The sequence below is a fragment of the Lepisosteus platostomus genome, unplaced genomic scaffold (genome assembly GCF_059453375.1).
Source record: "Lepisosteus platostomus isolate fLepPlt1 unplaced genomic scaffold, fLepPlt1.hap1 Scaffold_47_H1, whole genome shotgun sequence".
NCBI classification, from domain to species: domain Eukaryota; kingdom Metazoa; phylum Chordata; class Actinopteri; order Semionotiformes; family Lepisosteidae; genus Lepisosteus; species Lepisosteus platostomus.
Window position 1 is genome coordinate 353,246 of NW_028291667.1, and position 15,167 is coordinate 368,412.

General features: G+C 46.5%; 3 non-coding genes across 3 annotated transcripts; 2 read left to right on the top strand and 1 right to left on the bottom strand.

The window, feature by feature from the left end:
* Nucleotides 1-4,048: 4,048 nt before the first annotated feature.
* On the bottom strand, nucleotides 4,049-4,121 carry trnak-cuu (transfer RNA lysine (anticodon CUU)). The gene has a single exon. It is a non-coding gene; the product is annotated as a tRNA-Lys (tRNA).
* A 2,356-nt stretch (nucleotides 4,122-6,477) lies between these two features.
* On the top strand, nucleotides 6,478-6,549 carry trnae-uuc (transfer RNA glutamic acid (anticodon UUC)). The gene has a single exon. It is a non-coding gene; the product is annotated as a tRNA-Glu (tRNA).
* Nucleotides 6,550-8,638: 2,089 nt separating this feature from the next.
* trnat-agu (transfer RNA threonine (anticodon AGU)) lies at nucleotides 8,639-8,712 on the top strand. Its single transcript has one exon. It is a non-coding gene; the product is annotated as a tRNA-Thr (tRNA).
* The last annotated feature ends 6,455 nt before the right edge of the window (nucleotides 8,713-15,167 follow it).

Here is a 15,167-nt window from a genome sequence, read left to right on the forward strand (position 1 = left end):
CCCCGTAACCGAAAGTGTTGGTGGCAGACAAATGGAGACTAACAGGTGACGTCCTAGGACATGACTACATTGTGACACTCGGTGGGGATGGTGACCATTGCTTGGAAAAGAGTGCGAGGCCCCTTTAGAAAAACATTTTGTTAACAGGCATTCTGCCTCAGCCTAAACACCTATAGCTTGAAAAGCGCATGCTATTAGACAGGCACCTCTGCAAGACCTTAAGAGTCTCTTAAACTAGTGATAGTAAGGTGTTCCCAATGGGCGATGTTCGGCTTTCAAATCATCTCTCCTTGGAAGCGCCGAGATGCAGCTGTTTAAGGCTTAGAAGCAGCTGACTGTTTCACTACCTAGCTGATCACTGTCAGTCAGGGAGCTCAGAGGTGAAAAGCCTGTCTGAGAGACAATTCGCCGTCGATCAGTTCAATATGTTCCGTACCAGCTCGGCGCACCTGAGATCATCTTGGTAGCCGTGTAGCTCAGATGAGCGAGAGCGTGTGTGTGTGTACCACCGTGATTGGATGCCGGTCCTTCTCAGGTCACAGTAAACCTTCTGCTGCCTAACTTCCCTTATTTTTGGGGATCCCTTTGAAAAAGCAAAGGAAAAAAAAACTGGCTCTTCATCAGCGTGATCAACCTCACCCAGTGTGGCGCAGTGGCCTAATGGCTAAGGCACTGGCACTCTAAGCCAGGGATTGTGGGTTCGAGTCCCATCTGGGTTGCTCCTGTCCCCTTTTGAGAGTACAAATGTCCTTGCAATTTGCGAAGCTGCAACCCCACCTTACTCAGTGAGCGTCTCTGCTTTTCTCTCACATACAGTTGGGAGAAAAACTTTTGTAAACAGCCCTTCGGAATGATGTGGATTTCTGCATGAATGGCTCCTAACATGTGATCTTATCTTTATCTTAGTCATAATAATCAATAAAGAGAGTCTGATTTAACAAACAACACACGCCCAACATTTGACATTGCTGTTTTAACAAATGTTTTAAACAATCAAGGTCATTGATGGAAAAAGTACGTGAACCCTTATATTAAGGAGCTAGTGGAACCTCCTTTATTGACAAAAACCTCAACCCCCACTTTCTGTAGCGGCTGGTCAGACCTGAGCAGCGGTTAGGAGGTATTTTGGCCTATTCCTCTATGCAAAACTTTCAGTTCATGTATATTTTTGGGATGTCTTGCGCTGAACGGCCTGCTTCAGATCATGCCACAGCACTTCAATGGGATTGGGGTCAGGACTCTTACTTGGCCATCCCAAAATACGGAATTTCTTCTGTTTCAGCCACTCTGTTGTTGATGTACTCCTTTGTTTTTGTCATGCTGCATGACCCAGCGTCTTTCGAGTTTTAGATCACAGGCAGACACCCTGAAATTCTGCTGTAGAATTTCCTGATACATCTTGGAATTCATCGGTCCCTCGATGATTGCAAGCCCTACAGCCTCCGCCATGCTTCCCAGGTGGGATGAGGTTTTGGAGTTGGTATGCAGTGTTTTGTTATCTCCAAACATAACGCTGTGCACATTTACCAACAAGTTCAACTTTTGTCACGTCTGTCCACAGAACATTGTTCCAGGAGTTGCTGTGGAACATCCATGTGGTCTTTAGCAAACTTGAGAGGGGCAGTGGTGGTTTTTTTGTTGGGGAGATCAGTGGTTTCCTCCGTGGTGACCTCGGATGATCACCACTCCTGTTCAGATTTCTTCTTATGGTGGACTCATGAACACAGACGTAAGACAAAGTCAACCACCTGTTCGCTAGATCCCATCCCCACTCAGCTAGTCAAAGATTCCCTCGAAGGACTGGCAGGACCTATAATTAGTATGATGAATGCATCGCTTGCGTCAGGCGTTGTACCTGATCAATTTAAGGTAGCAGTTGTTAGACCGCTCCTTAAGAAGTCAAATTTGGATCCACAAGTTCTTAACAACTACAGGCCTGTCTCAAAGGTCCCATTTCAATCTAAAAGTCTTGAGAGAATAGTTGTTGCCCAACGTCAATCGTATCTGGATTCAAATAATATAATTGAGAAATTTCAGTCTGGTTTCTGAAACTGCATTAACGAGAGTCGTAAATGATATTCTCTTAGCTACTGATGCAGGGAATGCAACAGTGCTTGTGCTTCTAGATCTTAGAGCTGCCTTTGACACGGTTGACCTCTCTGTTTTGTTACACAGGCTTGAGTTTGAGGTTGGCTTATCTGGAACCGTCCTTCAGTGGTTTACTTCACATTTTACTCATCGTTTTCATTATGTTCAAATATCTAATAATTGTACTGCTTCATCAACGTCACCAGTTCAATTTGGGGTACCAGACGGATCAGTGCCGGGACCAATATTGCTCTCTCTCTCTACATGCTGCTGCTAGGTAGGATAATACGAAAAAATAATATGAACTTCCATTCATATGCTGATGACACTCAAATAAACATTTTGTTTACACCAAACGACAACTCTTCTATTATCACTTTAGTTAAATGCATTAATGAAGGAAAGACTTGGATGTGTGAAAACTTTTTGTTACTCAACTCTGAGAAAACTGAGGATCTGTTGATCGGAGGCAACAATACTGATAGGACTACTATAACTTCAGCACTTAACTCAGAGGATTTAAACATTTGCCTCAAAGAGACAGCACGTAACCTAGGCGGCATATTAGACACAAGGCTCTTAACAACTTGCATTGTTAAGTGCCTTGGGACAACCTTGTTGTGAAAGGCGCTATATAGAAATACATTGATTTGAACTGAATTGACAATGTAAAATGTTGTGTGTTGTTTGTTAAACAAGACTGTCTTTATTTATTATTATGCGTCAGATGAAGATCAGATCACATTTTAAGAGCCATTCATTTAGAAATCCAGATCATTCGTGTTTTAAAAGTCGCGGGAAAAGCGAAACGGGTGCTTTTCCTTTGTTGCGCAGACACACGACGACACCGTAGGCGGCAGGACTTGAAGCTTCGCGGGGAGACCCCGACGGCTTTCTAATCCATCGCCCTAACCACTCGGCCACGGCTGCAGCACGCGCTGCCTTCTTGATACAGTCTAACATAGAGTGCCGGGCGGCGGCGGAACCCTTTTTCAAAGTCGCTTTCGGTTTAACAACAACAAAAAAAAAATTCACAAAATGCATGCTAGCAGACAAATGCGCCTCGGAGAACTTAAGGCTGGCTTCAAGTTGGAATGATAGTCTCCCCGTCCGGTCAGGAAAAGGGAACTTTGTTAGACAGAAAGAAGGAAGTAACAATAACGGAGAATTGTGTGCAAGGATTTTAGAAGCTGCGCAGCCCTGCAGTTTCAATAGCCCTTTTATTCGTGTTAGATGCTGGAATTGCCTTTTTTGACGCTCTTACGAATGCGATGTCAACGAAAACAGAACAAAGCACAAAAAACCCTCAAGTCCTGCAGTTGGATAGTTGGATAGAATGCCGTTACGCGTCCAAGCCGTATTTTCAAGACGTGATTCCCTGAGTCAAAAAAATTTGTAAGTTCTTTGGATGATCTGTGGACCGATCTTTCACGATGAAGAATTCCTTAAGAAGAATAGATCTCGGCCCACCATCCCAATGCCTCCATCTCAAAACAGCAACCTCCCACTGCCCTTAGTCTGCAAGGCAGTCCTTTCAAGTGCGATGATGACGCCGGGACCTTCGTTGCCTATTGTACGAGCTGAACTTTTGTGCTCATCAATTCAACGCTCTTTCCATCAACTCATCTTGTCTTTTGACGTTTCGTGTTTTGTGCTCCTTTGACTATCGGCATATCGGGTGACTGCAAACACTGAAGTTCTTGCTTACGGAGTGTGGAACAGTGTTTTCAAGTGATCGCTGTTCTGTCATGTTGACGCCGAGTGAATCTTTCTTTGGCAACATGGGCAGGCTGACAGCAAAAGTAATGGCAAATTTCTTGACTTATTTCTGAATGTGAATGTTCTTTAGAAAAGGGATGCGGCGTTGCTTCTCCCCCGTGTAAAGGTCACGCATTCCAGACGTGGTTATGAGCGAACAGTTGCCGCAAGTGTTTGAAAAGAGCAAGAGAGGAAGCAGCCCTGCCCCGTGTGAGGATCAAACTCAGGACCTTCAGATGAAGAGACTGACACGCTACCAACTACGCCAACGAGGCCAGCTGCAGTGCACAGCCGGAAAGTTTGCCTCATATGGATTTCAGTCGCCCGTTCCCTAATCTTTAGACGCCCTCTGCTGGATGTTGCATTTGCCTTTTGATCTCACCGATACTTTTTTGGTCTGTTTCTGTTGCGAGTCCGTTTTTCAGATCTCACCTAGCACAAGTCTCTCTGGCTGAAGTGGCCTCTCTGCTTCAGCATCGTGCCCTCACTCAGCCATTAAAAACGTCACTCGGACTTCTGACATGCTGACATGAAATGTCAAGAGAGAGTGGCGGAGACGCTTAAGGCAGAGAGAAGATGAAGAGGGGGCGTGGCTGCGAAATGATTGACAGCTGCATGACGCTCTCCATGCAAGGTGTGACCACAGGCTAAAGGACACCTTTCGGCACATCAAGCTCTAAGCACACACCTGGAGGACGTGGGAAACGATCCCGCTACCTCTCGCATGCAAAGCGAGCGCTGTACCATGCAAGCTAACCCCCCTTGCTGGGGCTCATGCCTCAGTGTCGCCTAGTGCCGCTTGTTCCCCTCTTACCGGGTGCAGTTCACTGCCCTTCGTCTGCAAGGCAGTCGTGTAATTGCGGCTTTCTTGACTTATTGATGAAGGTCTGACTGGACGAGCGAATGACGCCTCTCCCCCATCCTCAAGCTCGCTGACAGGATAAAATAGAAAGTGCTGCTGTGGCTCATTGGTTTAGGGGTATGATTCTCGCTTAGGGTGTGGGAGGTCCCGGGTTCAACTCCCGGCTGAGCCCTTGTGTGCTCTTTCTGTCCTCGTCCACAAGACTGGGAACTGATATCCACATCACCTTGCAGCATCTGCTTATGGCAAACAATGGAATGTGACTAATGACTGAACGAGCCTGGTGAATACTCATCACGTGGCACAATGAGAGCGTGCAGTCAGCTGTCCAAGGCAGCAACCTCATTGCTCGTTCAAAAGAACACGTACTGAAAACTCATCACCACTATGTCGTAAATGAGCACCGCGATCGCTTGTTGTCATGCGTCCTTACTTGGGAAATGCAGAAGCAAAAACTGCCCTCTCTCAGCCACCGAAACGTGTGCGGCTCGCCTTGCACTCTCTGCGCCTCGCATATTTATGGAGCTGTCTGCTCTTCTTTCTGTTGAAGTACGCAAGTTACGGGGCGTACTGCAGACTATGATGTGCTCAATGACAGCTTTCAAGATTTGAAAACTATGAGCTTGATGGCTCAAGTCGAACGAATGTGGTTGTTACGCAATTGATGATCAAACGCACATATTCTAACGATTCGTGAGAGTATGTTCTAAAGGTCCTTGGCTCGATCCCGGGTTTCGGCATTTTGTTTCATCGCTCCCTTTGTTCCTCTCTCCAGCGCCCCCTGCCTAAAATGACGCGTCCCTTTCTCAGCCCGAAACGCAAGCGATACACCAGCAACAAACCCTACAGGTTTCCGTAGTGTAGTGGTTATCACGTTTGCCTAACATGTGAAAGGTCCCAGGTTCGAGACCGGGTGCAAACAGCCTCTTCTTGCACGCTCCTGCACTTCACAGAGGTCTTGAACCACCAGTCATTTGTTCCCAATGTATTTCCGGTGCCTTCATGCACTCTTGTACCAAACGCACGTTTTTTCTGTACCTGGAGCCGATCATTTGCAATTGGGCTGTCCCGACAGACCAAGACGAGCTCTGTCGGCTCAAAAGCAGCGCAACACCTGCGAGAACAACAGAAAGATTAGTACCCAGCGGGGGCCTCTTAGTGAGCCCAAGATCTAATCAAGAATCGACTCCAGCAACAGGGCTGGGCGCATTGTTCCATACTCCGACCACTCTTGGTGTAAACAGGTCCCTCCTGGTCTCTGCATGAAATGCACTTTCCTGCGTTTGCTATGGTGTAACTGGCTTCCCCTGCATGGGCGAATGTGAAGAAGATCCTTAGTAAGTCATTGAAGAAACCCCGAGAAGAGGTCGGAGTGGCCTCTGTCGTTCATCAACGATCCAGTCAGGCAGTACTCCTCTGTAAAGCGCCGTTCGTTCACATCGATTGGCTTTTTTTTGCCTTCATTCATGCAAGTAGTAAAAGCAAACACCCCTATTCTGCCGTGACCCAGATTTGAACCAGGGTTGTTGCGGCCACAACGCAAAGTACTGACCACTATACGATCACGTCGAGTTACCGATACACACGTGGCAGGGCGGAAAAGGCTGTGCTCTCTTCGTGTGACATAAACGGAAAAGTCCTGACGTTGCATTTCAACTGAGTCCCAGTATACATCGACCCTTCGACACTCTGAGTGACAACTCTCTTGCGTGTTTTCTCATATTTATGTAGTTTGCTTGCATGATGCCGGGAACAGCAGGGTTGTTCGCTGCCATATGGTCTAGTGGTTAGGATTCCTGGTTTTCACCCAGGCGGCCCTGGTTCGACTCCTGGTATGGGAACGTGTCAGTTTTGCCTCCTGCTTTCCAAAAGATCAGCACCGTGTACGAAGGAGCCGCATTAAAACTACTCGAACGTGCAAAACGTGCGAGAAGAGGGGGCGCTTGTTTCCAGCCGAAACTTCTCGCGTGTGAGACCAGCTGACCATCGCTGCAGGAGGTGGGAGGGTTACTCTGGTAGACAGGGCTGACCTTCGGCAATAGGATTTATACTCTCCAAGATGATATTTGCACTTTCTGGAGAGGCGATTTTCTCCACGTCAGTAGCCCGATTTCGTCGATTGCGTGGAGAGGGCTGTAGAATGTGACGCCGCCTTTCCTGCTCCGTCCATGAGAGGCGTGCTGGTCTCTGGAGAGAGAGCACGGTCCATCAGCGCACTCCAATAAAGGCACTGGAAGCAGCTGAATCGCATTGGCGAAGCTCAGCACTGGGCCGCTGGGCATGTCTTACCACAGTTTCCGTAGTGTAGTGGTTATCACGTTCGCCTCACACGCGAAAGGTCCCCAGTTCGAAACCGGGCGAAAAACAAACAGATTTCTTTTGTCGCCACGCACAAAAGGGGATTGGGGATTCGCCTAGCGCTGTGATCGAACAGACCCACTCACCTCTTAGTGTGGCAGGATCTGCACAGTGCATGTCGCAGCGCATCCTGCTTTCACTTCAATGCGCGTCCTGATGTACCCCTTGCTCCCGCGTGACAGGTGGGGACAGGTGACAGGTCCTATACTAACGAGGAAGACATCGCTCTCTCCGACCCCCCGGCATCGTGTCCTGACCCACCGTGCTGGAAGCCGACGCGTGCTGTGATTCCTTTACGGAGCAGAAATGACAACCGAGGAGCCGAGAGATCATTTCAGCATTTCGCGTCTGAACGGAAAACACAAACGACCAACTCAGAATGACTTGCCTTTGACGCTTTTCAAAGCGTTCTTTGTGCACGACGACTGCGCCGCCTAGCAGATACAAATGGGTTGTACAACTTTGAAGTAGCAAATGGAAGAGGGCTAAGCCCCCTCTCTTTTAGCCCAGGTTCGATCTGTCTCCCAGAATCACCAGGGCGCACACACACACACCCGTGCCGTTGAAGTGCTTTGCTTCATTTCTAAGGGCAACTCAACATTCACTCCTACCCCGAGTGCAGAAAAGACAGCGTCCGCAGCAACAACAGCTCAGGTCTCTGCACAGGAGCTAAGCTGCCCCCATCTCCTCTGCTCTGCGGCTCCTGCAGAGCGGAGTCCTGCCTGGAGCCGTGTTTGCAGGCGGCAGCTCCCCACGCTCTGTCTGTGCGTCGTGAAATTAATTAATAACGTTAATAAATTTATAAAGTTAATAAAGTTATAAATTTGAAATTAATAACGATATAATTATATTCATGTACCACAACACAAGAATAGTACACGCTGTACATTGTCTGTCGATAATGTTTCTGTAGTGCTTTAGTGGGTTAGGTTCCTGACTTCCATGTCACACGGTCTATGATTGAATCCCATGGAACTATGACTTTATTTTTTAACAAACATTTCTTTGAAAAAATGAAACGTTTCCCTTGGTCAGAGATTAAATAAAACCTCACTTTTTTAGGTTTTACTGTGCAGAGTGAGGTTTTACCTCACTTTTTTTGAGCAGAAGGTTTACTGTGACCTGAGAAGGGCCGGCATCCAATCACGGTGGTAAATACACACAAGCTCTCACTCATCTGAGCTACACGGCTACCAAGATGATCTCGGGTGCGCCGAGCTGGTACGGAACATATTGAACTGATCGACGGCGAATTGTCTCTCAGACAGGCTTTTCACCTCTAAGCTCCCTGACTGACAGTGATCAGCTAGGTAGTGAAACAGTCAGCTGCTTCTAAGCCTTAAACAGCTGCATCTCGACGCTTCCACGGAGAGATGATTTGAAAGCCGAACATCACCCATTGGGAACACCTTACTATCACTAGTTTAAGAGACTCTTAAGGTCTTGCAGAGGTGCCTGTCTAATAGCATGCGCTTTGCAAGCTATAGGTGTTTAGGCTGAGGCAGAATGCCTGTTAACAAAATGTTTTTCTAAAGGTGTGTCCAAGTGGCTGCAAAAGGACAACACTCCTGGGGTGCTGTGGCTTAGTTGGTTAAAGTGCCTGTCTAGTAAACAGGAGATCCTGGGTTCGAATCCCAGCGGTGCCTTCCTTGTTCTGTCTTCTTGAACAGTACTGGTCATTATGGACAACCGCCTACAGCTAGACTTAATTAAATGCAAGTATTCATTTCCTGTCTTTAACGCGACTTGTTTTTCTTAAAATGGATGCAACTTGCAAAACATGAAATACAAACCTTGCTAATCAGCGCTAGCGGCTGGCAAAAAAAAAAATAAGTCAGCAATGTTTTTTTCTTTAACCTTAACCCTACTAATGGAGAAGAGTTAAACGACCGAGTCTATGCAGCTTAAACGGTGCGCACGTCGGGTTCTTAGCTGGTAAATCACGCTCACCCCAGTCCTTAATCTTTTAAAGAGGATACAAAATTGAACCTAATCGCCACATCACATACATCCTGTTCAATGATAAAAAGGTAACATCTATCCTCGCTCCAGACTAAATCTCACGTTGAGGGCATATTTTTTTTCACTTTACCATGAGCCGGGCTCGGCTGCACAGAGGAGAGAGCAGAGCAATGAGGTCACGGGGACAGGGGAGTCACACGCTGGCGGTTTGAATACGCGGAAGATCACTGAGGGATCCACAGTATATGGACCCTCCGTGCGCCATCAGTCCGCACTCCGGACTCTGAATCCTGCCATCCGAGTTAAGATCTCGGCGGAACCTGAGGCACAGTTCCTTCTTAAAACGTAATCTGGTGAGCATTTCTAGAATCGTACTTGTATAGATGCAGCCTTTAATGTGTTGCTAGGTTAAAATTGATGACTTCTTGTATTTCAGTAGGCAACTGCCCTCTTGATTTCGGATTTAATTTCTTTATTACAGGGGCGCTTTTATGATGACAGAGTCATGTTCAGGTACTTTGCTTGATGGAGGAAGCTCATTTCGGACTCTGTGATCTGCTCACCTGGAAAGGTCTGCTGTACTACTACAAGAGAGAAGTAGAGTCTGGAAGAAGGGACAATTTTATGATGCTTTGGAAGGTAATGTTTTTTTTTTCTTTGAAATCGAAATGAATCAGAATAGCAGTGCAAAGACAAACTCTTGGTTTGGTTTAAAGAGATATGGTTTTAAAACAGACAACATGTAGAAAACAGGTGTTTCTCACTTTTGGAAAAGAATGGACCGGGGGTAATATTTTACTAGTTGCAGGGCTGAGCTCACTGGGTTACAGTCCTGCAGTGTCACACCAGGTCCAGTGGTGCAATGGATAACGCGTCTGATTACGAATCAGGAGATTGTAGGTTCGACTCCTGTCTGGCTCAGGTCATTTTTAAACGCACCGGGCTGCTCCCTAAGTAGTCTGTGCTACTTACTGCATTGTAATTGCACCCAGTAAGAGATTTCCTTCATGTAAATGAACTGCACCTGACAGCTTTAGAAAAACACCTGGGCTCAGTACGGTGCTGAGAACTCAGCGTTGCTGTTCTAATTAGCACGCACTGCATCGGCTATGAACCCGAACTTTTCAATTATTCCGACCAGTAAGTCAACACGTAGTCCACATGAAAGGAAGAAATATTCTCTTGTCTGTCTCTTGTTTTTATAGAACTGAATGTCCCTGACAATGTACTGTTAGTTTTAATTGAAGAACGGCATTTGTTTTCAAATATACCAGACAAGTTTACGTAACTGCTCGTGCGACACTCAGTTGTAATTAGTCAAGAAATAAAGTCAAACAACAGCTGCGGGTTTGATTCTGAACGTACAGATGCAGCCATTCAAAATGGGTGAGGTATTTCGCGGCATACCGCGACACGCCCACCGGGGTATCACGCGGTTCACGTGTGTCACGTGACTAACTATCCGGCGTCGCCTTGTAAAACCGCCAGGGGGAGCTTAACCTCTCATGTACAGCATTTGAGCCTTTAATTTTGAACTGTGTATTACAGCATGTTAATCATCAGTCATTAAAATGTTGGTATATTTTATGAAAGCAAGATTGCTCAGTTGGACAAAACCAACTGAGCTGTGCATCACACAGCTGCCAGCGCACCTCACCGTACCAGGCCACCACTGCGTCATATAGCTGCAAGCGCACCTCACCGTGCCAGGCCACCACTGCATCATACAGCTGCCAGGGCACCTCACCGTGCCAGGCCACCACTGCGTCACAACACACAGCTGCCAGTGCACCTCTACATACCCGACCACCACTGCATCACACAGCTGCCAGCGCACCTCACCGTGCCAGGCCACCACTGTGTCACAACACACAGCTGCCAGTGCACCTCTACATACCCGACCACCACTGCATCACACAGCTGCCAGCGCACCTCACCGTGCCAGGCCACCACTGCGTCACAACACACAGCTGCCAGTGCACCTCTACATACCCGACCACCACTGCATCACACAGCTGCCAGCGCACCTCACCGTGCCAGGCCACCACTGTGTCACAACACACAGCTGCCAGTGCACCTCTACATACCCGACCACCACTGCATCACACAGCTGCCAGCGCACCTCACCGTGCCAGGCCACCACTGCGTCACAACACACAGCTGCCAGTGCACCTCTACATACCCGACCACCACTGCATCACACAGCTGCCAGCGCACCTCACCGTGCCAGGCCACCACTGCGTCACAACACACAGCTGCCAGTGCACCTCTACATACCCGACCACCACTGCATCACACAGCTCCAGCGCACCTCACCGTGCCAGGCCACCACTGCGTCACAACACACAGCTGCCAGTGCACCTCTACATACCCGACCACCACTGCATCACACAGCTCCAGCGCACCTCACCGTGCCAGGCCACCACTGCGTCACAACACACAGCTGCCAGTGCACCTCTACATACCCGACCACCACTGCATCACACAGCTCCAGCGCACCTCACCGTGCCAGGCCACCACTGCGTCACAACACACAGCTGCCAGTGCACCTCTACATACCCGACCACCACTGCATCACACAGCTCCAGCGCACCTCACCGTGCCAGGCCACCACTGCGTCACAACACACAGCTGCCAGTGCACCTCTACATACCCGACCACCACTGCATCACACAGCTGCCAGCGCACCTCACCGTGCCAGGCCACCACTGCGTCACAACACACAGCTGCCAGTGCACCTCTACATACCCGACCACCACTGCATCACACAGCTGCCAGCGCACCTCACCGTGCCAGGCCACCACTGCGTCACAACACACAGCTGCCAGTGCACCTCTACATACCCGACCACCACTGCATCACACAGCTGCCAGGGCACCTCACCGTGTCAGGCCACCACTGCGTCACACATATTTCAGCGCCATATATTTCATGGATATTATGGAATATAATGGATGGATATCTTAGTTATCTTTCAAGTTCACAGGTTTGCATGCATAATTTAATTTTGAAAGCCACTGAGACATCAGGTACTACTGTTGTATTTATGAAAAAGAAACAAAACAAAAAACATACTAACAACTGTGCCATCCTACTCCTTAGTTAATACATTTTATTATTCATAAACAGTTAACATTGTTAGCAAAATATTTTGAATTATATTTAACCCTATTTTATCTTTAGTTTTGTATTTAACTTATTATATGATAGTCAGACTTAATGTATATTTGAACAATGAAAATATATTTTTACAAGATTTTACATTCACTTTAATGCACTTAAAATTAATATGGTTAATAATAGTAAACTGTAACATGCTGTAACAAGATCGGTTAAACTGCGAAGAAAATGCTTTCAGAGAAAATGTTTCAGGTGTGAAGAACATAGATGTCCAATGCAATTTCAACCAAACCTGTTCCCACACACCCTGCCCCCACTACCATTAGAATAAACACAAAACATTTTAGCGTTTCATTCTGAGCAGAAGACCCTCACACCTGAAGAGTGCTGGCTGTGACGAATTAAACCGGTTTTACAGGTTTCAATCACAGACCATGTGACATGGGACTCAGTAAACTAACACACAGCGCCACTGGATTTGATAATACCTAACCAAAATCCGCAATATGGAAACAGAACCTGTGTAATTGTTGATAGATGATGTACTCGTAACATTTTTTCAAGACGAACTACAACATTTAAAAAATGACTTGTATGTACTTGATATCTCTAATCAATCCACAGGTCCCAGCACAAAACGAAACTAAAACGCATACCGTTTCGCGCTTCTTATTAGTTGCTCAAAAGTAATTTGACCGTATGAAATGCATAATATAAACCTAGAAACATATACGTGAGCAGTACTTAAGCACTGTAGTATCGGTGTTAAGACATACCTCTCAAATACTGTAAATCAAGTTAAAAATATCTCAAGACCGATTCTGGTCGTTATGAAACCATGTTTCGTGTATGTTTTCTTTTTCATCTTGAAATAACTCATTTCTAAATACCTTTTTCACTGTTAACATCTTGCAGCAACTTTGTGACAAAATATACACTCTGACAGTTCATCCTGCTACCAACATTAAATAAAACAAATCTTAAGATTTCTATATTTATGTCTTTATTTAGTGGTTTCATTAGTGACAAAGGCTAAACTTTCTTGGAAAAATGTATTTTATGTGTTGCGGAAAAAACTGACTTGCTTTAACAAAATATGTTTACAAATCCTTTCACCTGGCATTTTCGTAGTTAGAAATTATGGAACGCTCTGTTAAAAGCAAGGGAGTTTTTATGTCCGTTGCAGTTCTTTTGCAACATGAATATAATTATATCGTTATTAATTTCTTGAGATACGTGATTCCATATTATATTCCCTTTTAATCAAATTCTAAAAGTATGCTTGTTGACTCCGGTATCACGTTAGTTAAAGACTTCGAAGCTTACAATGGTTAGGGAGAAATGGAATACTGGTGTGTATTTTTTTCTTTAAAGTACCAAGACCAGCTATATACTGTATGTTTACGTTCCAAAATTAATATCGTTTATGGCCTTCACACGCGTTACAGTATGCTCCTATTCTTTTTATGCTCAGGTACTAAGATTTCCCTTCAGTGGCAAAATTCAATATCTACAACGGGCACAGTAAAGACGTTTACAGTAAGTCTTTCTACGACAGACCAATGGACCACGAGTGCCCCTGTCGGTCAACCAATCACGCACCGCCTACCGGTCAAAGGCCTTTTCTAGGTCTACACTTAAAATGCACAGAGGGAGGGAGCGATCCTCTGAGTACAGACAGACATCCCTCAACAAGGCCAGGTTGTCGCTCATCAGGCGTCCTGCTATCCCACAAGTCTGTTCTTTCCCTACCAGTGAGGCCACTACATTTTGTAGGCGCAGGAAAAGGGCTTTGGAGAGGATCTTAGTGTCCACGCCTAACAGGCTGAGGGGTCTCCAGTTCTTTATGTTATTCTTTGCTCCTTTCTTAAACAAGAGAGAGATAGTGCCTTCTCTTAAGGAGTCAGGCAGCAATTCTGTCTTATAGCTTTCCACGAATAGGAGCAGTAGCGGATCCTGAAGCAGATCCCAAAAGGTGCAATAAAATTCTTTAGGGAGCCCGTCAGCACCCGGAGTTTTCCCCTGCTGTAAGCTCTCCATAGCCTGTCTCAGCTCTTCTACTGTCAAATCCCTCTCAAGTACTTCCCTATCTTCTTCACTCAAAACGTTTTCTAGCTTTGAGGTAAAAAAATGAATTTCTTCATCCTTTACCTCTGTAGAGCTGTACAGTCTTGAGTAGAAGGCCTCGGTGCAGGAGAGAATAGCACTCGGCTCTGTTCTCTCTCGTCCCTCCTCATCAACTACACTTTCCATGACAGACTTGGAGCCTACCACTTTCCTGAAAAAGAAGCGAGTACACTTCTCATTTTCTTCCAAGAACTGCACTCTGCTTCTTAACAGCACTCCTCGACTACTTTCTTCGGCTATGCTCCGGATGTCCTTTTTTAAAAGGGCGATATCCTCGAGCACATCGAAGCCACTGTGCAGCATCGTGTAGAGACGCTGCAGCTGCCTCTGTTTCCTGACTAGCACTCCTCTCCGTCTGGCAGCAGCCTTCCTTCCCTCAGCCATGAAAAAGGCCTTTGTCCTCACCTTCACCTCCTCCCACCACTCTCCTACTGACCCGTACAGACACTGCAAGGACAGCCACTGTGATAGTTTCTCCTTGTAGCGGGATACTACCCCCTCGTTCTCTAGCAGCTTTGTGTTGAGTTTCCAGAGGCCTGGGCCAAAAACAGTCCCGCCCTGGAGTTCCACTCTACACCCTAAAGCCTGATGATCTGAGAAGAAGACAGGCTGAAGAGTGACCCCAACAACTTTCACTCTCTCTGAGACAAAGCAATAGTCAATTCTGGAGCTGCTATTCCTCCCTGACCATGTATATCCTGCTGTTGTGGGATATATACATCTATATGTGTCTGAGAGTTTAAAGTCTTTTCTGTCTCACTAGTTACCTTCTTCTTTTTCTTTTTCTTCTTACCAATTTCCTGCCAGCCATCCTCTGAATGAGCCTTCATCAGGGTGGCAGCAGTAAAAGCATTCACGGAGTCCATTTCAAGGAAGGGGGTAGAGGGAGGGG